Genomic DNA, 25,884 nt, shown 5'->3' with positions numbered 1-25,884 from the left:
TTAGATCACCGAGTGATGCGCGTCGTAGAAAACTCTCTAGCGTTCTAAAATAACAAAGAGATTTTCTAAGTATCGGAACGTTTAACGAGTCTCTAGACTCGGCACATAATACCTATGCACGTATCATGTTTCGTGTTTCGTTTGTGAACCGTGTGTGATTTAAACAAGTACAATTGTGATACGATACACGAGTGAGCAATTACTTTCGTGTCATGTATTAATAACATACTTACAAGCAATTATTCCCGTAAGGGCATTTTGGTCAACAAACAAAGACTAACTAACCATTATTCCCCATAAGGGCAATTTGGTCAATTCATGGCAATCAAACTAGCAACTATTCCCCGCAAGGGTATTTTGGTCAAAATACAACAATTATATAAAAACTATCATATTTCATGCATTCCTACACAACTCAGCAGCTAGTTTCATTGTGACAGAATTTCTACTTGAAGGATTGTACTATTTCACCGATCATATCATCTCAATTAATTCACCAAAAATCACCACTGAAACATACATGTCTTAGGTTTCCAGAACATATTTTATATTATTTTTATTCCATATAGATTTCTCATAATGATCAAAACACTACAGTAAACTCATATCAGTCAGATTCATGCACAACAGAATGTTATTTGCAATTCCCGGTAAACGAAAAATCCAATAAATGCAAGACCACTTGGGTTTGGTTCCTAACTCAGTGAGTCAACTTCCAGAAGTGGAACCAACCCAATTGGCCTCGTAGTTCATGAGATATAGAATTTACAATATAACCTAACAGCAGGTCTAACAGCTCAGCTTTGCATCACGTTTTTGTAAAATCATAAAAGTATACTTCCACTTATCCAAAAATTACGAATTTATACTTCATAGAAACTAGACTCAACCTAGTTTACTGCAGTACCCACAATCTCAATCAATTTTCACGTTTACACTTCGTTACAGTCAGTTAAACATCGTATATACATTCTGTCCAGAATCTGTTCACATCAAAACTCAACAAAATAACAATCTATGAACTATTATGCATCCATATAACCCTCTAGACACTATAACTACTATCCATGCATATCAATCACACCATACATACAAGATTAGGGTTTGTGTTTTAATTCAAATCAAGAACAACAATCAATCATGTATCAATATCAATCTAGTTTATCAATCATCATGAATTCAACAACCATCATGTTAACTCATACATACTTATCAAAATCGGCTGCCTAGGGTTCTTAATTAACCCATTAAACATCAAAATTAAACAACAAGAAGGTAAAGGATGATCAATTATACCTTCCTAGCACCTAGTTCTTGGATTAAACACTTGATTAGGGTTTGTATGTGTGTATGAAAGTGACGGCAGCCTTGGAGAGGGGAGGTGAGAGCTCCGATCGGGATTTGGAAGGAATAATAATAATAGGTTAGGGTTTAGTTTAGGATATATTTATAAGCAAACAAGTTACACTCTAGTCCTTCTACTTTCAAGTGTTGTTTTTCTAGAACATTCCATCATACTTGGACAATAAGTTAACATGACCATAGTATTATCACATAGCACATAATCCTAACACATAATAATCATATAATTATTGTTTTTACGTTTGTCGTTTATTTATCAATCGTTTGCGTCAACTCGTTTGTGTTTCGGTGCAAATCCCGAAAGACTACTACACATGTAGTAAATGTTAAGCGTCATTTAAACCCTAGTTTAAATGTAATGAAGTATGCGTTATAGATTCAACGATCTTTAAAGTTTGAATTAACGGAGTTGAGTTAACGGAGTTAACCTGGAATTGACGATTGTCACATCATTCCCTTGTTAAAGAATTTTCGTCCCGAAAATTTGAGTCAAGTCGTGATGAGAGTCTGAAAGAGTAAGAAGAAAAATTTCAGTTTGTCATATCATCCCCTAGTAAAAAGAAATTTCGTCCCGAAATTTAATTCATACCTTCGGTGATGTTTGACGGTTTGCCGGGTTTCGCGGTTTTCGGTGTTTGGTTAGCCCTTCAAAAAGGTGAGGATACTTTTTCATCATTTGATCTTCGCGTTCCCACGTGAACTCCGGTCCACGTCTCAAGTTCCAACGAACCTTAACGATTGGAATTTTGCTGTGTTTGAGTGTTTTGGTTTCCCAATCCAAAACTTCGACTGGTTCCTCAATGAACCGTAACTGTTCATCAACTTGCAGTTCCTCCAAAGGGACTACTTGGGTTTCATCAGATAGGCATTTCTTCAAGTTTGATACGTGGAATACATCGTGTACGCCACTGAGTTCTGTTGGTAGGTCCAGTCGGTACGCCACCGGACCAATGCGCTCAGTTATCCGGTACGGACCAACATACCGTGGGTTGAGTTTGTTTCGCTTACCAAAGCGAACTACACCTTTCCAAGGTGAGACTTTGAGTAACACCCGATCGTTTACTTGAAATTCGAGAGGTTTTCGGCGCTTGTCGGCGTAACTCTTTTGGCGATCTCGTGCTGCTGCCATGCGATTTCGGATTTGAACGATCTTTTCCGAGGTTTCGAGTACCAGTTCCGGACCAGTGATTTGGCTATCACCCACCTCTGCCCAGCAGAGTGGTGATCGACACTTCCGTCCGTACAGCGCTTCAAACGGTGCTGCCTTAATACTTGCGTGGTAGCTGTTATTATACGAAAACTCTACCAAGGGTAAGTGGGGTTCCCAACTCTTTCCGAAATCTAAGACGCATGCACGCAACATATCCTCCAGGGTCTGAATAGTCCGTTCACTTTGCCCATCCGTCTGAGGATGGTATGCGGTACTCATATCAAGACGTGTGCCCAGTGCGCTTTGCAGCGACTTCCAAAAGTGTGAGGTAAAACGAGAATCTCGATCGGAAATGATCGAGACAGGCACTCCGTGTCTAGACACCACTTCTTTCATGTATACTCGAGTCAGTCTTTCCATTTTGTCCGTTTCCTTAATCGCTAGGAAATGTGCCGATTTAGTCAACCGGTCAACGATCACCCAGATGGTATCGCATCCCGTCGGTGTCTTAGGCAAACCCGTAATAAAATCCATTGAGATGTGCTCCCATTTCCACATTGGGAGTTCCGGTTGTTGCAGTAGACCAGATGGTTTCTGGTATTCAATCTTGACTCTGGCACAAGTCAAGCATTTGCTCACGTAGGTGGCAATGTCGGCTTTCATGTTCGGCCACCAGTAAAGTGCCTTTAAATCATGATACATTTTATCTGAGCCAGGGTGGATAGAATATCGGGACTTGTGAGCTTCGTCCATCACTAGAGTTCTCAACTCTCCGTATCGTGGAACCCAAATCCGGTTCTCAAAATATCGGACCCCGTCCGATCTGGTTTCAAGTTGCTTGTTCATGCCCCGCATGAGTTCCGATGGAAGATTTTCATCTTTCAAAGCTTCCAGTTGCGCATCGGGAATCTGATCGGGTAAGCTGGCATGAATCGTAAGTTGCAATGCTCTTACTCGTCTGGGTTTTTCTGTTTCTTTTCTGCTGAGGGCGTCGGCCACCACATTGGCCTTGCCAGGGTGGTACTTGATGGCACAATCATAATCTTTAAGCAGCTCGACCCAACGACGCTGTCGCATGTTCAGCTCTTTCTGATCGTAGATATGTTGGAGACTCTTGTGGTCGGTGTAAATGGTAAACTTGGTACCGTACAAGTAATGCCTCCATATCTTAAGAGCAAACACCACAGCTCCGAGTTCCAAATCATGGGTCGTGTAGTTCTTCTCGTGAACCCGTAGTTGTCTAGAGGCGTAGGCTATAACCTTCTCGAGTTGCATCAGCACACAACCGAGACCTTGTATAGATGCGTCACAGTGTACCTCAAAGTTTTCCGTTCCCTCGGGGAGGGCTAAAATAGGGGCGCTACAAAGCTTGGTTTTCAATAGTTGGAAAGCGGATTCTTGCGCGTCACCCCAGTTGTACTTAGTGCCCTTGTGAGTCAAAGCGGTGAGGGGTTGAGCAATCTTTGAAAATCCCTCGATGAAACGCCGATAGTAGCCGGCCAATCCTAGGAATTGTCGCACCTCAGTCGGAGTCTTAGGTGCTTCCCAGTTTTTGATGGCCTCTACCTTACCGGGATCGACATGGATACCATTCTCGTTGATCACATGTCCTAAGAAGTGAACCTCGAGAAGCCAAAATTCACATTTCGAGAGTTTAGCATACAGTTGTTCCTTCTTCAGTAGTTCCAGGATTATCCTTAAATGCTCTTCGTGGTCAGTCTCGTTCTTGGAGTAGACGAGAATATCATCGATGAAAACAATCACGAACTTGTCGAGGTACGCCTTGCATACTCGATTCATGAGATCCATAAATACGGCTGGCGCGTTGGTTAGGCCAAAAGGCATAACCGAGAACTCGTAGTGACCATACCGTGTTCTGAAAGCCGTTTTTGAAATATCTTCTTCGCGCACTCTCAGCTGGTGATAACCGGATCGTAGATCGATCTTCGAGTAGTAACTCGATCCCTGAAGCTGGTCAAATAAATCATCAATTCGGGGTAAAGGATAACGGTTCTTGACCGTCACCTTGTTCAACCCCCGGTAGTCGATGCACATCCGAAAAGTCCCGTCTTTCTTTCGGACAAACAAGACAGGGGCTCCCCATGGCGATGAGCTAGGTCGGATAAAACCTTTATCCAACAAATCTTGCAACTGGGTGGACAACTCCTGAAGTTCCGCCGGTGCGAGCCGATACGGGGCTCGTGCTATGGGTGCTGCACCGGGTGTCAACTCGATCTGAAATTCGACTTGACGAATAGGAGGGAGTCCAGGTAAATCCTCCGGGAAAACTTCCGGAAAGTCTCGCACAACCGGTATGTCTTCAATTAGTTTCTCCTCCGCGGGTTTCTCAACAATCTGCGCCAAAACTGCCGGATGACCCTTTCGTAAATACTTCTGTGCTTTCATAAGGGTAATGACGCTGGTGGTCATGCCGCTTCTCTCGCCTCGGATCGAAATGATCTCGCCGGAAGGGGTGGTAATATGGACTATCTTATCATGGCATATAATCTCCGCTCGGTTCTCGGATAACCAGTCCATGCCGACAACGACATCGAAACTACTAAGCGTAAAAGGAATAAGGTCGATGTCAAAAACATGACCTGACAGTTTCAACTTACATCCCGCAAGTATATGAGTTGTTACTACAGTTTTACCATTAGCTAATTCAACAGGAAACTTAGCGTCTAACGGGGTTGGAGTAAGGTTTAAAAGTTGGCTAAAGGCCTTTGACACAAAACTCCTATCAGCTCCAGTGTCAAACAAAACAGAAGCAAAACAATCGTTTACAGGGAACTTACCAGACACCACATGCGGATCATTGCGGGCTTGACCCGATCCAATCACAAACGCTCTTCCTTTGCCATTTCCTCCACCGTTAGTGCCACTTCCATTGCCCCCATTGTTGTCATTATGTTTCAGCTTGGGGCAATCCTTCCGGAAATGACCTTCCTGTCCACATTCAAAACATCCCTTAGTCGTCATCGGTTGCTTAGGAGCACCCTTTGCCGCAAGGTCTCCTCTACATTCTTTCGCTTGGTGACCTATCTTTCCGCATCTTTGACACTTGACACGGTCACACTGGCCAACATGATGATAGTTGCACCTGTTGCACTTTGGATACTTCCCAGCATATCCGCTCGAAACCTGCCCGCTACCGTTGTTGTTGGAGTTGTTGTTGTTGTGATTCTGAGTGTTAAAGCTCCGGGTGAACTCGGGTTTACGGTAGTGTTGTTGCGGTGGGAGGTTCGAGGATGAAGATCTGGTGTTGTCGAACTTTCTCTTCCCGCTGTTCGGGTTGCTGTTGTTGTTACTGTTGCTGGCGTGGTCATTACTCGGGTTGTCACGGGCTTTAACAGTCGAACCCCTCGGTGGTAACGCACCCTGGGTCACAGCCTGATCCGTCAGTTTGTGAGCCAAACGGATCGCTTGTTGGATCGTGGCTGGTCTGGAAGACGTCACCATACCCTGAATCTGTGGTGCTAACCCATCAATGTACATCTCTATTCTCTTGCTCGGCGGATCCACCATCCGCGGACACATCACTGCCACTTATTAGTCTAATTAAAAATTCATGATTAAAACCATTGTATTCGCTACAAAGTATTTCCAATCAATCCTTAAAATTATAGAAAAATAATAGTTCGGATGGAGACAACCCCTCCATCTAAGTGTCATCCTCACTAGATGTCGTCATCTGAGGACACCTCTGAATGTGCCTCCTCCTCAGCTGGTTCCTCCTCCGGTTCTTCTTCAGGTTCCTCCTCGGGCTCCTCTTCGGGATCTTCCTCGGGATCCTCCTCAGGCTCCTCTTCGGGATCTTCTTCAGGTTCTACATCAGGCTCCTCTTCGGGATCTTCTTCAGGTTCTACTTCAGGCTCTGCCCCAGGCTCGGCCTCAGGCTCTGCCTCAGGGTCGGCTGCGTTCTGAGCAATCTGCATTTGTAGGATATCGCAACGTTCTAAGGCTATTTCGGTTCGGGTCCTTGCTTCTTGGAGTTGCTCTTGCAAGTCTATCATCTCGGCTTGCATCTTCATCATAACCTTGGTTTGTTGCTCACTAGTCTCTTGCATTTCTTTCATTGCCGCTGCCATGCGGGCAATCTCCTCCTGAGTCTCGGTTCCATCTTTAAACAGTCTGGCAACATTTTCTCTAGTGTAGCGCATGTAACCCACATCACGCTCCAAACAAGAAACGACAGCTGCGAGAACTCGCTCTACAGGTTCGGTTATAGGTGGTAGAGTGTTAGGGTAAGCAGGGTGGTTCGGGTGAGGCAATGGGGGAACTTGTTCACGGTAGACCATACGTCTGATCATGTTGGGGTACCACTCCCAGCTAACGTCGTTGTCATACAAGCCTCCGGATAGGCGGTACCTCTTCGGTGAAGGAGCTTCGAGTTCCGGGACTACGTGGGGTGGCGAGGCAGTAGGTAACTGCGGTTCCTTCCCGTGAGCATGCATCATCGAATCGGATGATGATGAGGGTGGCGTCGACATTCCTACAGGTAAGCCGGGTATATGCGCGCGTATGAGTGAAGGAGATAAGGAAATAAGATTTCAAGACTACACAAACCTATGCAGTGCGTATCATTATAACTAATGGGTCGTCGCGGTTATAGTCTAGTATGCATGCAGCTTCTAGTTCGCTATAACCAATGGCTCTGATACCAATCTGTCACACCCTCAAAATCCACTAACGGAGTTTTACCGTCAGAGGGTGTGAACTGGCAGGATCGGAATCATTAGTTATAACCAAACCAACGAAAACGTTTAAATGAAAAATAAGTGCGGAAGCGTAAAACCTTAATTCAAAAGTTGCGTCACGCAGGACGACTTAAAACCAAATGTAAATGTTAAAATTAAGTTTGCAGAGTAAGATGTTTAACAATTAATGCATGCTCCTAAACCGCGCGCCCGCCTCGGCTACCTGAGAATAACATACTAAAAGGGGTCAACACGAGGTTGGTGAGTTCACAAGTTATATAAGATAAATCGTTTAGCGTTTGAGTTCAGCGTTTTCGTTAAGTGTTTTACGTAACCACGTTACGGCGTTTAAAAGTTTTGCGTAACCACGTTACGGCGTTTAAGTGTGTAACCACGTTACAGCGTTTAAGTGTTGCGTAACCCTGTTACGGCGTTTGAGTGTGTAACCACGTTACAGCGTTTAAGTGTTGCATTACCAGATAGTGTTATGTCAAATTATATATCGATAGGTAGCTAATCTATACAACAAGTATTACTAAGTGGTTCGAGACCGAAGCTGACTGTTTATCAAGTGCCCGTCACCAGGTCAACCCAGACCATGGTAAGTGTTAGCCAAAATTACACCCACTCAACCTCCAGTTGAGCTTAGCGTCGGGTGGGGTTTGTCAAACCCAGTAGTACTACTCAACAGTGACTCGCTATTCCAAATATTAACCGGTTCGATGCGTGGGACTTCAAGGGTTACGTGCCGCTTAGCCTCTACAAGTGATATATATAATTTATAACAAAATCTTAAATATGTGTTTATCTCAAAAATGCGTTTATCGGAGTATGTTATCTCCCCCAAGTGAAAAACGTTTGAAAACAGTTCAAAGAGCGGGGTAAGTGAACTCACTGTTTGCGAAGAATATTCCAAATTAGATCACCGAGTGATGCGCGTCGTAGAAAACTCTCTAGCGTTCTAAAATAACAAAGAGATTTTCTAAGTATCGGAACGTTTAACGAGTCTCTAGACTCGGCACATAATACCTATGCACGTATCATGTTTCGTGTTTCGTTTGTGAACCGTGTGTGATTTAAACAAGTACAATTGTGATACGATACACGAGTGAGCAATTACTTTCGTGTCATGTATTAATAACATACTTACAAGCAATTATTCCCGTAAGGGCATTTTGGTCAACAAACAAAGACTAACTAACCATTATTCCCCATAAGGGCAATTTGGTCAATTCATGGCAATCAAACTAGCAACTATTCCCCGCAAGGGTATTTTGGTCAAAATACAACAATTATATAAAAACTATCATATTTCATGCATTCCTACACAACTCAGCAGCTAGTTTCATTGTGACAGAATTTCTACTTGAAGGATTGTACTATTTCACCGATCATATCATCTCAATTAATTCACCAAAAATCACCACTGAAACATACATGTCTTAGGTTTCCAGAACATATTTTATATTATTTTTATTCCATATAGATTTCTCATAATGATCAAAACACTACAGTAAACTCATATCAGTCAGATTCATGCACAACAGAATGTTATTTGCAATTCCCGGTAAACGAAAAATCCAATAAATGCAAGACCACTTGGGTTTGGTTCCTAACTCAGTGAGTCAACTTCCAGAAGTGGAACCAACCCAATTGGCCTCGTAGTTCATGAGATATAGAATTTACAATATAACCTAACAGCAGGTCTAACAGCTCAGCTTTGCATCACGTTTTTGTAAAATCATAAAAGTATACTTCCACTTATCCAAAAATTACGAATTTATACTTCATAGAAACTAGACTCAACCTAGTTTACTGCAGTACCCACAATCTCAATCAATTTTCACGTTTACACTTCGTTACAGTCAGTTAAACATCGTATATACATTCTGTCCAGAATCTGTTCACATCAAAACTCAACAAAATAACAATCTATGAACTATTATGCATCCATATAACCCTCTAGACACTATAACTACTATCCATGCATATCAATCACACCATACATACAAGATTAGGGTTTGTGTTTTAATTCAAATCAAGAACAACAATCAATCATGTATCAATATCAATCTAGTTTATCAATCATCATGAATTCAACAACCATCATGTTAACTCATACATACTTATCAAAATCGGCTGCCTAGGGTTCTTAATTAACCCATTAAACATCAAAATTAAACAACAAGAAGGTAAAGGATGATCAATTATACCTTCCTAGCACCTAGTTCTTGGATTAAACACTTGATTAGGGTTTGTATGTGTGTATGAAAGTGACGGCAGCCTTGGAGAGGGGAGGTGAGAGCTCCGATCGGGATTTGGAAGGAATAATAATAATAGGTTAGGGTTTAGTTTAGGATATATTTATAAGCAAACAAGTTACACTCTAGTCCTTCTACTTTCAAGTGTTGTTTTTCTAGAACATTCCATCATACTTGGACAATAAGTTAACATGACCATAGTATTATCACATAGCACATAATCCTAACACATAATAATCATATAATTATTGTTTTTACGTTTGTCGTTTATTTATCAATCGTTTGCGTCAACTCGTTTGTGTTTCGGTGCAAATCCCGAAAGACTACTACACATGTAGTAAATGTTAAGCGTCATTTAAACCCTAGTTTAAATGTAATGAAGTATGCGTTATAGATTCAACGATCTTTAAAGTTTGAATTAACGGAGTTGAGTTAACGGAGTTAACCTGGAATTGACGATTGTCACAATCTGATACCGGGAGCAGCTCCCATTGCTAAGGAACCTTACCGACTTGCACCTTCTGAAATGCAAGAACTATCTAACCAATTGCAAGAATTATTAGACAGGGGCTTTATCCGACCAAGTTATTCACCATGGGGAGCACCGATGTTATTTGTGAAAAAGAAAGACGGAATTTTTCGGATGTGTATTGATTCTCAGGAATTGAATAAGGTGACTATAAATAATAGATACCCCTTACCCCGAATTGATGACTTGTTTGATCAGCTCTAGGGTGTGAAGTATTTTTCGAAAATTGATCTCAGATCGGGTTACCATCAAGTAAGAATTCAAGAAGAAGATATCCCAAAAATAGACTTCCGAACTCGATATGGTCACTATGAATTTTTTGTTATGCCGTTTGGATTGACCAATGCCCCTGCAGTGTTTATGGACCTCATGAGCCGAGTTTGCAAACCTTACCTTGATAAATTCGTGATACTGTGTATCGACGACATTTTGATATATTTGAAAAGTAAGGAGGAACACGAACAACATCTACGGGTAAGCTTGGAGTTATTGAGGCAAGAAAAGTTATATGCCAAGTTGTCCAAATGTGAATTCTGGTTACAAGAAGTACAATTTTTAGGGCATATTGTGAATCAACACGGAATCCAAGTAGACCCCGGTAAAATTGAGGCCATTAAGAATTGGCAAGTACCTAAATCCCCGAAGGAAATTCGTCAATTTTTGGGATTAGCCGGGTATTACCAACGATTTATTGAAAATTTTTCAAGTATTGCTCAACCTTTAACCCTCCTAACTCAGAAAGATCGAACATATGATTGGGGAGAAGAACAAGAAATGGCCTTCCAAACGTTAAAACAAAAGTTATGTGAAGCTCCAATATTAAGTCTTCCAGATGGAACTGATGAATTGGAGGTCTATTGTGACGCATCTCGTAAAGGTTTAGGATGCGTACTGATGCAAAGAAAGAAAGTAATAGCTTATGCTTCCCGACAATTAAAAATACATGAGAAGAATTATACGACCCATGACTTGGAATTCGGAGCAGTTATTTTTGCATTGAAAATCTGGAGACATTACATGTACGGCACCAAATGTACCATTTATACCGATCACAAAAGCTTACAACACATATTTGATCAGAAGGAGCTGAATATGAGACAAAGAAGATGGGTAGAACTTTTAAATGACTATGATTGTGAAATTAAATACCATCCGGGGAAGGCCAATATAGTAGCTGATGCTTTAAGCCGAAAAGACAGAGTTAAACCGTTGAGGGTACGAGCACTTGGAATGATTGTCCAAAGTAGCCTAATCGAACAAGTTCGTGTTGCACAAGACGAAGCCTTAAAAGCAGATCAGTTAGAGAAGGAAGAACTACATGGGAACGAAAAGAATTTTGAGATGAAAATTGATGAAATATTCTATTATAAAAACCGGGTGTGGATTCCTACACTTCATAAACTCCGCGAGCTTATTCTTGATGAAGCACACAAATCCAAATATTCTATTCATCCAGGTACCGATAAGATGTATAAAGATGTTAAGGAATTTTACTGGTGGCCTGGTATGAAAAAGGATGTAGCCTTGTATGTAAGTAAGTGTGTAACATGTGCAAGGGTGAAAGCGGAATATCAAAAACCTTCGGGAATGTTACAACAACCCTAAATCCCACAGTGGAAATAGGAACAAATAACCATGGATTTGTAACACATCTACCCAAAACCTCCCGAGGACATAATGCAATTTGGGTAATTGTGGATCGATTAACCAAATCCGCACACTTTATCCCAATCCGTAACAATTACTCTACCGAAAAACTCGCCCAAATTTACATCGATGAAATTGTATCTCGACACGGAGTACCTCTTTCGATTATTTCCGATCGAGATAGTCACTTTACTTCACATTTCTGGCAAGCAGTACAAGAAGCTTTGGGAACCCGAATCGACCTAAGTACGGCTTGCCATCCCCAAACCGATGGTCAATCCGAACGAACCATCCAAACCTTAGAAGATTTACTTCGTGCTTGTGTACTGGACTTCAAAGGGAATTGGGATCAACACCTCCCGCTTATTGAATTCCCTTACAATAATAGTTACTATAGCAGTATACGAGCAGCATCTTATGAAGCCTTATACGGGCGAAAATGTAGATCACCACTTTGTCCAAAGTAGCCTAATCGAACAAGTTCGTGTTGCACAAGGCGAAAATGTAGATCACCACTTATAAATTTTGTTGCACAAGACGAAGCCTTATACTCAAATATCAAGATCCGATTTGATTCAAGAAACAACCGATAAAATTTATAAGATTAAACGAAAGTTGAAAGCCGCCCGGGACCGACAGAAGAGTTATGCCGATATTCGTAGAAAACCGTTATCTTTTGAAATAGGAGACAATGTGTTTTTAAAAGTATCGCCTTGGAAAGGAGTTATAAGGTTTGGAAAGACCGGTAAATTAGCCCCGAGATACATTGGTCCTTTTGAGATTATTGCAAAAATTGGTCCCATAGCTTACCGATTAAAACTACCCTTAGAACTAAGCACTATTCACGATGTGTTTCACGTATCGAATCTAGAAAAGTGTTTGACTGAGGAAACGGCAATAGTACCACTAAAAGATGTTCAGATCAATGAAAAGATCAACTTCTTAGAGGAACCGGTAGAAATTGTGGACGGGAAAACCAAACAGTTACGACACAACAAAATATCTCTGGTAAAAGTTCGGTGGAATTCAAAACAAGGACCCGAATATACTTGGGAACGAAAGGACGAATTCCGAAAGAAATACCCACACCTGTTCCCTAAAAAGAAAACCAATGACACATTAAATTTCGAGGACGAAATTTCTTAACGGGGGGAGAATGTGACATTCGTGACAAAACGAGGTATACTATATTCACTACGTAACAAGTAAACGATAAATCGGTTAATTCGTAGTGCTTAAACGAGTAACCGACCGAAACTAATTATGACCCGTATATATATACTGAGGGGTCATATACGAGTTGTAGATATATTGTAGAGGTTAACATATTGATATTTAGGCCCCAGTACGTTTAAAACTCTTTAAACGAAAAAGGTTCGTTTATTGATACGCTATAAGTTTAAACACAATCGTTAACATCAAAACGAGCATTGTAGCATCCGTTAAGCCGAAAAAGATTTATAAAACACTTATATGACATGTTCTAGGCAATCCGTGAAAATATTTTGGATTTTTACAACGAGTCAGTACGTTTTTCTTATTTTACAAAAAGAAGCTGAAAAACACTCGTTTTCGCGCTGGTTTTCGCACCCGAACTAGTTTTCTTGCGAAAAACCAAACCCGAACAAAATTTTGGACCGACGTTTGCGTATGGCACGAATACCGAGGAACCATTGGGCCAAATAGGAGGCCCAATGGGCCCTTAATGTTTCCGGTCGCAACTTGGGGGGACCCCTTTTGATTAGCTTGTTAAATAAGCTAAGGAAAAAGATATTTTCTCATTCCAAACACCAACCAACTCAATATCCAGCTGATCATCTTCATTTCTTGTCCAAAACCCAAAAGGTAAACATTAAATTCATGAAGATTTCAAGCTTGTTAAGTAAGATTTAAACATAGAAAATTAGTTCTTGATTAGTATTAAACATGTTTAACCATATAAATTAAGTAAAATCTTGTTTTGATGTTAAACATGTCTACAAAGCAGAAACATATTGAATTTTGGTCAAAAACACGGATTAGAACATGAATACAACGTTTTTACGGTTTGAAAGATCGGTTTGATACCAAAACCGAAACCCTAGTTAACAAGGCTGTTCAATGGATGATTTATGCTTGGTTTGATATTATATGATATGTTGATACACTGAGTTTGCAACCCGAAACCCGGAAAGTCGTTTAAGCTAGCAAAACTCATCGAAAACCGACAAGGTAAACCCGTAACACTCGTTTAAGGGCTGTTTAGTATTAGGTTGTGACGTGCTTGTTTTTAGCTTTTTAAAATTTTCAGGAACATTAGGGATCATATAAATGAGTCCCTGTTCAAATTTGGTAATTTTTCGATAAACGGAGAATATTTGGTGAATTTATTTCCGTTTATGAGCGTTTATTTGGGAAAAATAACTAAACATATTGAAAAATTATGAAATTTGGTTTTGGAGATTAATATGTGATGGTAAGATCACTGGTAAAGTTTGAGGATCATTGGAAATGCCTAAGTATGGTTTGTGCAATTATTATTTAACCGAATTTTAACAGCCGAAAAACACACAAAAAGGCATTTTGTCAAAAGAGTTAGGTTCTGGAGATTTTGCAGGGGCTATTTAATAATATTGAAGCCATTTTTAAAAATTATCGGATTTTTCGGAGGTCGTTTGATATAAACGGGCCATTTATTACACGATTATAACCTATTAAATGATTTTTTATAAATAAATAATTAATCATAAAATTTCTGAAAATATTTTTATAAAATTCTCCATATTTTAATGTATTTTTACAAAAATTTACATAATTTATATATAAGTACATATTTAGTTATGATTAATCAAAAATTTAAATTATTATTGTTTTAACGAAACCGGCAGTTTGATGTTTAACGGACTGACTGGTACGTCAAAATATCAAAAGTGGTCAAATATTTTATTTTTGGATGAAATTGATAAAAACTAACTTTTTACGAGAATTCCTGACAATTCGGGTGGATTGTACGCGTCTTGTATAATTAAACCCGTGTGAAAACGGAAACGAACCTTGCGATCAATCCAGATACCGAAACCTTAAAATTCTTTTATAAATTAAATCATTTTATCAATCAATATGTTTACTTAAATTTTTATGATCTTACCTATTCCCGAAACGCGTAAACGATCAACTTGGCTAGCCTCGGAAAATGATGAAACTGAGCCAAACTGAGTTTAAGTATTTCACAGTATACAACGTCACAATCTAAGACTATGGTCATGTTTTGGGCCTAACAGCTTTAACCATACTAGTTATACAGCCCAATTTGGTTTAAATATTGTACTAGTATTAACAGTACGATACCGATTATAGGATACGAGGTATAATCGAGGCATAACACTTATTGACGTATATTACCTGCTCGAACTACAATAAGGTGAGTTTCACGACCCCACTTTCTAAACTGTTTTACGAACTTTTGGGGTGGAAAGCATGTTTGCATATACTTATATACTTGAAAACGTGTGATGATGTGAATTATCTATGTACTAACACTTGAAAGTCCCCACAAACACAAGTGATTAACTTCGTGCCGGTGACGTGTGGATAGTACTATCGGTTTGACAAACCTAACTGACTGGGCCGGTGGGGTATGCCGGAACATGTTAACCCAGTTGCACATTGTCATTTAAACTTATTACATACTGCTATGTGGTGTTAGACATAGTACATACTTGGGGCAAAGTGGCTGTTAAATGCCAACGGGAGTGCATGGGCAGGGGTGGCCATGTGTTTTAACTCGTTTCGGTTTCACTTGTGGCTTAGTATAATACATCATACACATACATGTATACATACACACTGTAAACTTTACGAACTCGTATACTGATTTCGTTGATACTCGTGAAACTTGAAACTCACCAACTAGACGTAGTTGACCCGTTTTAACATGCTTTTCAGGTAAGCCGAAGTTGGAATTATTTGCTTACGTGCTTGGTGTTAGAAGGAAAGTTGAATAGCTGTGAATAGATGCAAATACGTAGTAATGAATAAGAAGCCCGTGAACTGGTTATGTGATTTTCATCTAGTTTGTAAACTTAGTACCTACCAATGTAATATGATGTAGATTAGTTTGTTGAATTTCTTTATAAACAATGTGGTTGATACCAGTGTTATCTGTTACATTCCCGTATTACGCTTTCGCAACTACCTAGTCGGGGTGTGACAGTATTCATCCTTTTCATAGTGTCCTCAGTCATATGTTCCAAAACCATCACATCATCCACCAACGTCGGATCACATATCAAATCAGGTGTCAAGTGTACAATAATTAACAGCAGAAATCTTGGATACATCAGAATGGCTTGTTGAGAACAAGAGCCACAAAGCAGATTGCAACATGATTCTGCATTCGTCATATCCACCCTTTCTTCCCTCAAGGCAATGAATAAGTACGTGTAGCAAGTACTTATATTGTTCACATAGATATGCCTTGTATATTATGATTTGCCCAGCTTGCCCTTGTAGTTCAACCTTTGAAATAAACCTCTAGTCAAATCCTTGTCAAACTCCCAACGGTCATCTACGGTATCAGGAAACCGTAGTACAATATTTTCTTGTTCTAAATTTCTGCTTCAATATGCTTTTCGGCATCGACATATTTAGCACTATCCTAGAATGGACGGATAATACTAAAATGTACAAGAACGTCAACAGATATGGCATAGTGAATCCTCGAGCGGCGGAGGAAAGCAATCATATTACCAAAGGTGTCTAGTCAAACAAAGTCATCGAGCAAGAATGCACATATATAATGCTTCATGTCGTACGCCAACTCAACAACCTGAATCTCCGTAGCAGCAGGTGCATCTTGTACTTGTAGTTTCTGTTGTACTTGAGCTACATGGTTCTCTTGAGCTGGTGCATCAATGATCTGTTCATCTACCATTTTTGTTAAAAAAAAACCCGTTCATTAGAAAACGATCATAATACATTAAAGAATCACAATTTTTCACAACACTTAGTGAAATAATGTACCATCTGTTTATAAATTTAAACCTTATTCGCTATTCATTCGTTAAGTGTTTAAGTAACGAATGAGTCCATCCGTTATACGGAATAATAACGATTTATCTCATTCGTTAAGGTTAACGAATGACCTCATTCGTTAAATATTATATACGAATAAGTCCATTCATCATATAATTTCATGAATGATAGCATTCGTTATCAAAACACACGAATGAACTTATTCGTCATCAGTGGACACAAATAGGATTCCCATTCGTTATACCCAACGAACGTGAACAAATAAATTAGGTATTTGACTCCAAATGGTCAAGGTCAAAATTGAATTGAACATCACATAGTGAACATGCATGTTAAAAATCCAATTAAGCTTAATACTACATGATCCAACCTAAATATTATACCATTAGAATCATATTATCATCGTTACTTAATCCTAATCATCAAACTGATTAAACATCAAGGTTTATATCATCAATTAGGCTAAGTTTAGATCTGTTAAGTCTGTGATCTAATTAAACTATCAGTTATTGATTAAAAATGATGAATCATACATCGTTGAACTCTTAATTACCTTAGGATCAAGGTTTAATCAACAAAAAATTGTTTTCACGAAGTTTGGATTTCGGAGAATTTTGAGCAGAGTTTCTTTTTGTATTTTGCAGTTTTCAATGTGAACAAATGAGGACCATCTGTTTAGTCTAGGTTCTTATACGTTACAAAATATGCACGCAAACCGATGTGCACGAACGAATCAATTCGTTAGATTTAAACTAACGAATGAGCATTCAATCGTTTGCCCATTCGTTAATAAAAATTAACGAATCAACACATACATTATAACCTAACGAATAGCCATCTATTCGTTAGTCATTAGTTATCCACACATAATAATTGATGCTCATTCGTTATCAGGCCAGTGAAAGCGAATGTGATAATAACGAATGAGTTCCATTCGTTATCAAATACGCAGCGAATGACCATCATTCGTCATGTAAGTTTAACGAATGTGTTCCCACTCGTTACAGCAGTGTAACGAATAGGATGGATTAAATAAAAATGGAAAATATTAACCATTTTACCATTCCAAACTATAAATAATTATCAAAATTTTGATAAAAATTAACTTAATATTTACCTCAAAAGGTAAACACCAAAACTTATCATGTTTTTACGGGAAAAACATATGACTTAAAATTGTAGGAAAACTCTTTTTGTATTTTTCTTTTCAAAAATTACCCCTTAGCTCAGAAATCGAAAATAAAGTGGAAACAGAATATTTTTGGATTCTGAATATTTTCGAATTAAAAAAACAGAAACAAAATTAACACTATGAAAACTGTACATATTTTTTGTGAGTTGAGCAGATAATCATATTGATCAATAAATCTTCCATAACATGTTTATTCTTTAGCTTCATTATGACTGATGTTAAGTCTGTAATTGATATCGTTATCCACTTAAATCTTATAACAAACTTTTCAAGTATTTCTGTGATATGATTAAGTTTCAACTAAAGCACAATATCATAAACTATTAGCATCTAATCTCAGTTCGAGCTTAATTTGATTTTTACCATGTCACCCCAACTTGACTTAAACCATTACGCCTGCTGATCAAAATATATGATTTTTTAGTATTTAGAAATCTTAAAAAATAATCCCAACTACAAGTTATACCCCCGTTATCAAGAAACACACCAAGTTTCCTTTACTGTGAGTGAGTATGCACGAGTTCATCTGTTTGGCTTGCAGACACTATATCCCCTGGGGTTCGTTTCTTATTGGTATTAAGAAACATGAAAGGGAGGAATAGTGTATGACTAACAACGTGTTTGATCAAGTCAGTAGTTAATTTGTATGAAGCACAACAGTGATCTAGTTTATTGACTTATAAGGGTTCGCTCTTAAGGCATTTTAATATTCAGAATATGAATACCCAGATGATAAATCATATAAAGACTCACAGTGTCCAGAAACTTGAGGCATCCCATCAATACAGTATTTGAGGCCATAAAACCATACATCATTGAAGTGTTAACCATTAACTAGACACTTTAATTAGAGTTTTTGATTTTTGGTAATCAAATAGACATAAGGCTTGAGTATAACAGGCTATTACATTTCTGCCTTCATTACCAAGATGTTTGGAAGAGACTAACACCTCTTTAAATCTGGCATTTTTTTATGTTTATATCACATATTTTACCCTAGTTGTTTGTTTAAGACCTACCGATGCACCAATGAAGTTAAGCACACAGTCTTTCAACCCTATTTTTATACAAAAATTTCAGAATAAAATGATCAATGTACTATCATATTCTCTTTTTGCTTCAAAACTCATTTTGAGGAGCACATTTTTTAATGTTTTTGTATTTTTGAAATATTTGAATGTTTTTGGATTTTATCTATACATACTGAAAGCACAATATTTTTGTATTTTCCCATTTTCTCCCCCCAAACCGAAAAGATTAAAGAAAGAAAAAAACAAAACAAAATTTGTACATACAAAAATAAAAATGATTACCCGAGCTTAGATATCAACAACAGATATTAAACCATTTAAACCAAGAAAAAATTTAAATCTTGTTTCATCAAATGCTTGGATAAAAAGGTCTGCCTTTTGATACTTCGTGTGCACCTTTTCTATGTCAATTAGTTTCTTTTCATAGCAGTCACGGATAAAGTGATAACGGATATCAATATGTTTCATTTTAGTGTGGTGCACAGGGTTCTTCGTGACACATATAGCAGCAGAGTTATCAATAAAGATGGGAGTAGTAAGAAACTTCAAACCGTAATCCCGCAAGTGTTGCTGGATCCATAAAACCTATGAACAGCAACTCGAGGCTGCCACGTATTCGGCTTCTGTGATCGAAGTGGTGACCGTTGTCTGCTTCTTACACTGCCAGGAAATAAGCCGGCTTCCTAAATCTAACATCCGGCCCCTCGCACCACCTATATTGTCCGCTTTGCCCATGAAGAGCTCACATATTTGTTTTGGTTGCCCATGTGGAGACTTCCCAGGAGGTCACCCATCCTGCTACTACTTCCAGCTGAGCACGCTTAAATGTGGAGCTCTCCTCCCGTCCATTAACATAAGCCCAAAATGCGTTGGTGATTTAAGAGACGGGACATTTACTTATGAACCAAGGATCTCTCTTGTCCACAGCCAATGTGGGATTTTCCTAGGATGTTACAAACACCCCCTCTTTGGACTCATCGTCCTCGATGAGGTTTGCCCCACCATCCCATCCAGGATGTGGGATTTGCCTAAGGTGTACCTCACTACACCCTTGGGGGACTCACCGTCTCTGATGAGGTTTGCCCCACCATCCCGAACGGCACAAGAGTGGCTCTGATACCATTTGTAACATCCGGCCCCTCGCACCACCAATATTGTCCGCTTTGCCCACGAAGAGCTCACGGATTTGTTTTTGGTTGCCCAGGTGGAGACTTCCCAGGAGGTCAACCATCTTGCTACTACTTCCAGCTGAGCACGCTTAACTATGGTGCTCTCCTCTCGTCCACTACCATTAAGCCCAAAACGCGTTGGTGATTTAAGAGGCGGGACATTTACTTATGAACCAAGGATCTCTCTTGTCCACGGCCAATGTGGGATTTTCCTAGGATGTTACACTAAAAATTGACTAACCACTGTCGTAGACTTGAAGTTGATCTTGCATCCTCCATAGTCCGAGTCTGAAAAAGAAGTTAGATCGAAAGTATCATCCTTGGGATACCATAACCCGATGTCAGGATTACCACTTAGATAATGAAATATACGTTTCATCGCTGCCAGATGAGTCACTTGGGGACTCGCTTGATACATGGCACATAAACAAACAGCAAACAACAAACATTATATCAGGGCGTGGTGTTGTTAAGTAAATTAAAGAACCAATCATATCTCCGTAAAGGGTCTGATCAACAATATATTCCAATTCGTCCGGTGACAAATTGTGACCCACGGGAAGAGGAGTAGAAGGGACTTTTTCGACAGTTATCTTGAACCGGCTCAAGAAATCATGCACATACTTCGTCTGATGAATGAAAATTCCGTTTCCAGACTATTGACCCTGCAACCCTAGAAAAAAACTCATTTCCCCCATTGAGCTCATCACTAACTTGGTCTGCATAGAATTCTCGAACTCCTTACATAATTTGTCGTTTGTTGAGCAAAATATAATGTCATCGACATAAATCTGGACAAGGAGTAGATCTTCTCTAGCAGTCTTGTGAAAAAGGGTACAATCCACAGTTCCTCGTTTGAAGCCACTATCAGTAAGATGATCAGCAAGCGTGTTGTACCAAGCTCTCGGGGCTTGGTAACCATAAAAAGCCTAGTGTAATCGGTAAACGCGGTCTGGATAGTCTGGATCTTCAAAACCAAGAGGTTGCTTCACAAACACCTCTTCATGAAGTTCCCCGTTAAGAAACGCATTCTTAACTTCCATTTGATATACTTTTAAATTCTTGAAGGCAGCATAGGCAAGAAATATATGTATAGCCTCCAGTCTTGCAATAGGAGCATACATTTCGGTGCAGTCTATGCCTTCTTGCTGATGAAACCCTTGCATGACTAAACACACTTTTTTTCTCACAATGACCCAACGGTCATCTTTCTTATATTTAAATACCCATTTTGTCGGGATAGGTTTCTTAACCCGTTCAGGATTATCAATGAGATCCCAAACACCCAGTCATACAGACTGTTGCAATTCCTCTTGCATCGCCTGAACCCACAAAGAATCTTCAAGTGCAATACGAACACTTGTCGGCTCAACTTGAGTAAAGAAGCTAGTGTATCGGGCGATACTCATGATCCCTGAAGTATGCATATCAGCATACGCATATAATACATTATCATCACTCGCATTAACAACTTGATGTCGTGTACGAACACCTACATCAAGATCACCAATAATGTTATCCTGAGGATGATACGTGTTAATCCGAAGTGTTGGATTTTCAGGAACAGCAACATTATCACTTAAATTAATAAGATTTTCTTCAGCTGCTATATCATCCACAATATGAGACGAATCCCCAAAAAGTACCTCAGTAACTTTTGGATTCTCAACAAATGGAGTTGAAGAAGAATCTTCAAAATGACCATCATCCAAAGATATAGAAACAACATCAGATGTTTCAAAATGATCATGGTCAGTAGTAGCATCATAATTAGAAGATCTTGGCGTGGAAAACAATTGTTCTTCCAAATATGCACGCACCAAGTCTTCGTTTGGTACTTCAATTGAGGGAGTAAAGGAATTAAATAACTCCTCATAATCGAACATCCAATCAGGTCCCTTGCCAGCAGGTGGTGTAGTCTAGCTTTAACAATCTACATGGTACAATTCTTCTACACAACCCGAAGAAAAGTTAAAGACTCGTTTCTTAAGCGACGCCCAACTTAGAAAATAACCTTCAATAGCCTTCTTATAAAATTTACCCGCATCATGTTTCAACATCGTGCAAGGACACCCGAAAGGTTCAAGAAATGTTAAATGAGGTTTACGATTGTTGAGAAGCTCATAACTTTTCATTTGTAGTTTCTTAACCGTCATAACACGATTGATCGTATAGAAAACACCTCTTTCTTTCCATTTTGAATGTTAATATCATCATACCCTAATTGTGATATATGCACTTGTGAATAAGTCACAGGTCTCTATGACTTCCGTCTAAGATATGCATCTTTGATGACAGTTGTGTCATAATTCTTGCTGATTGGTTGTGTAGACACAAACAATTTGTTCTATAATTTAACAAAGTTAACATTAACATGAACCACCTTGCGTGGATTCACATCATGAACATAATATGAGTCTCGTCAACTTGAGACGGTTTTCTCTTAAGAATTTCCTTAACCACATGAGCCGTTGATGGTTGTTCCTTGGTTACAGGCTTGGCATTCTTAAATTTTCTAGTTCCACAATTTCTAACAACATGACCACGTTCGCCACACAAGAAACAAGTTCTCATATTCACAAAAGCAGATTGTGGTTTAACAGTTGATTGTGAAACATTAGATCGACAAGAATCACTTGAAACTTTGACATTATCCAAATCATCAAAAGACACAACCTTCATTTTCTTGTAAAAATTCAAATTAGAACATATCGAGAAACTTTGTAAAGTATCAGTTCCAATAGAACTAACAAACTTCACAGGTTTAACATATTTTATTTGAAGTTTCAAAATTGATTTAATGGCAGGCATGTGTAACAATTTGGATCTTGCAAAAGCTTGTTCCAGATCATGTAAACTTGAGGTTTCGCTCTGAAAGACACACTCGATCACATCTGGCTTGATCAAGTGTAAAGGAATGTCTTTCTCCTCAAATACACTGTTTATACCTTTTAACTTAAACACATGTCTAGTGTTTACTTTATCAATTGAAGGATTAATGAATTTCATTAGACCCTCATCAGAAATTGTGCACTTTTCTGATTTCTTGGTTTTAACACTTGAGTTGTTGATCTTGGGTGTATTTGAACCATAAAGTGCCTCCTCAAATTCATAAGGTTCACATAAAATGTGGTTAGAATGTGGAATATTCTTTTCTTTATGAATGTTTTGTGATTCAAACATGTCTTCGATTAAAACCTCCTCAACAGTCTCAACAAACACTTTATTACTCTGAATATGAGGTCCTTTAGTTGATGAAGTATAAGTTGGTTTTTCTTGACTAATGTGTTTTGGTTTCCCCATATTAACAACTGATTCAGTTTTAGATATTTTAACATTTGTAAGAATTGTTATTAATAACCTTTTCTTCTTTATCAAAAAAATGGATTGTTTGAATAGTCATTATGAAATGATAGAGGCACCTCAACAAAGCCTAAACCAGTTTTCGACCCTTTTTGCTTGCCATAAACCTCAATTATTTTGTTTAGCAGAAAGGATGAATTTCGAAACTTTCCCTACTTATTCTTTAAGTCAAGAATTTCATTTTCAAGTTCATTGATTTTTGTTCTCGATTTGAGTATCTCTTGACTGTTTATCGTTTATAATTAACTTGCAAGAAAGTTCTGCATTCATATCGTGATTACTGTTTGACAATCCTTCAATTTTATCTTTTGATCTCTTCTCAAAATCTGAGGATTGTCTATAGTTATCACGAACTATAGCAAGATCTTTCAGTAATGTTTCGTTATGATCATGAATTAAGTCAAACTTGGACGTTAACTCCTCACAATAAGCACACGAAACATTTTAAGTTACTTTAACTTATTCAACTGATGGATTTTCAGACACAACCGAAGCAGAGTTAGGACTAACCTCGTCAATTTTGGCCATGCACACGAAAGTACTTGGATGCATTTGACTTGAGATATCAGAATCAGATTCAGTTTTTGATTCACTTTCGGTAGATAATCCTTCGCCTCTAGCGTCTTGAAAATGCTCAGAAAACTCAAACAGAGCAAGATTTGCTTGATTACAAGCTCCAATCAATTCCATCAGTAATAAGAAATGCTTGTGAACCAATAGGATTGACAGAATCACCCCCAGAAGTCTTTTCTTTTGAGTCATCAAACTTCTTTCCCGAACTTCTGTCTTGGTTACGTTGTCCTGTGTAATCCTTTTTGGGATTATCACTTTATTTGGTGAAATGGACAAAAACTTGACAATTGTAGCATCTCACACTTTAACTTATTAAACCCAACCCTGTTGTTCAGAGTTGGCAGATCCTTCCCTGTTTTCTGCATGAACCGCTTGACCCTTCTAACAATCAAGGCCATGTTCCACTTTAAATCCATGAGTTCCAAATCATCTGGATCGATTTGGTCGTAATCTTCGTCAGTTAGCTCACTTTTGGAAATTTTACCACCACCAATTGCTCGTAAGAGCTCATAAAAGCACTAAGAAAAGCAAAGTGTTGTTCAACTTCCTTCATGTTAACATTTGGTGTTTGAGCTGAAGAATTACTAGCACTAGGAAATGAAGTGCTTAACCCACCAGTATTGTTATTAGATCCAAAAGCCATTAAACAAACATTTGGCATTGGTTCATTAAGTGATTGTGGAATCTCTTGAGCGGTTTGAGAATAGAAAGCATTGATCGGAGCTGAGTTGTTGCTTAATGGTAATGATCCACCATATATTGTAGGATCTTGATTATTATTTAAAGAGTTTTGACATCTCATATCATATTCCCTCTCTTCGATTTCCTGCATGAACTCTAAAGACGTTAAATCTTCATTTTTGAAAAATGAATTCTCTTTCAACACGAGTAAGAAAATAGAATATGAATTCGGCAGTGAATTCTTGACAATATCAAATTGATCTGATTGAGATGGTTCCATCTTTTGCTTTGTCATTTCAGCAATAACATGATTAAATCTTGTAAGCATCTCTTCAACAGTCTCACCTTTCAACAAGCGAAAGTTTCTAAATTGAAACTTCAACATAACATTTTTTACTTTCTAATGTGTTTCCCATATTTCTCAGTCGTAGATGTTGGAAAAGAGAAGAATATATTTTAGTACTTCCCACTTGGTGAAAAATATTGTCTGGTAAAGCCATGGATAATGTTGAATAGGCTTTGGTTTCAATCTCTAAAGCCTTCTTCTCTTCTTGAGAATAAGATTCATCAGAATTTGTTTCATAATTTGTACTTGCATCTCCAATCATAGGAGGGGTATAAATATTATCAAGGCTTCTAGAGCATTTAGGATGCGCGGATCCTAGATTAGCTCTAAATCTTGGTTCCCATTTAGCAAAATCGCTTAATTTCATGAGTTGGGGATATTTTGAATGTGAACCTATATATGCGTCTAGATGAAGCATATGTTGCATCAGCATATTCTGATACGCTAACGCATAATAGTTAGCCATGTTCAGAAATATGTGTTCAAATGATTAACTTTTAAAAGTTTTGGGTAGAAAATGTCCAAATTATAAAATTAAGGGTTAAACTTTTAACTTCTGTAACGAATGAGTAATGGTTTTAACGAATGGTGTAATGAATAACACAAAACTATAACGAATGGTTATAGCGAATGGTAGGTTTTTGGAAACGAATTGTTTCATGTTCACAAGAATGACCAAGTGACGAATGAGGTAACGAATGACAGTCACAAGTGATCAAACAAATTACATGACGAATAGCTTAATGAATGGGTGTATGAATAAGGACATCACGAATGAGGTTTGTATGACGAATGATCATTATTAACGATTGATCAGTTATAACAAACTGACAAGTGGCATAAAACGGTTACTACTGTTCATGCGAA

Source organism: Bidens hawaiensis, unplaced genomic scaffold (genome assembly GCF_021521415.1).
Source record: "Bidens hawaiensis isolate Kalapana, Puna unplaced genomic scaffold, B.hawaiensis_p1.1 tig00000296_1, whole genome shotgun sequence".
In the NCBI taxonomy this organism is placed as follows: domain Eukaryota; kingdom Viridiplantae; phylum Streptophyta; class Magnoliopsida; order Asterales; family Asteraceae; genus Bidens; species Bidens hawaiensis.
This window is presented reverse-complemented; position numbering follows the sequence as displayed.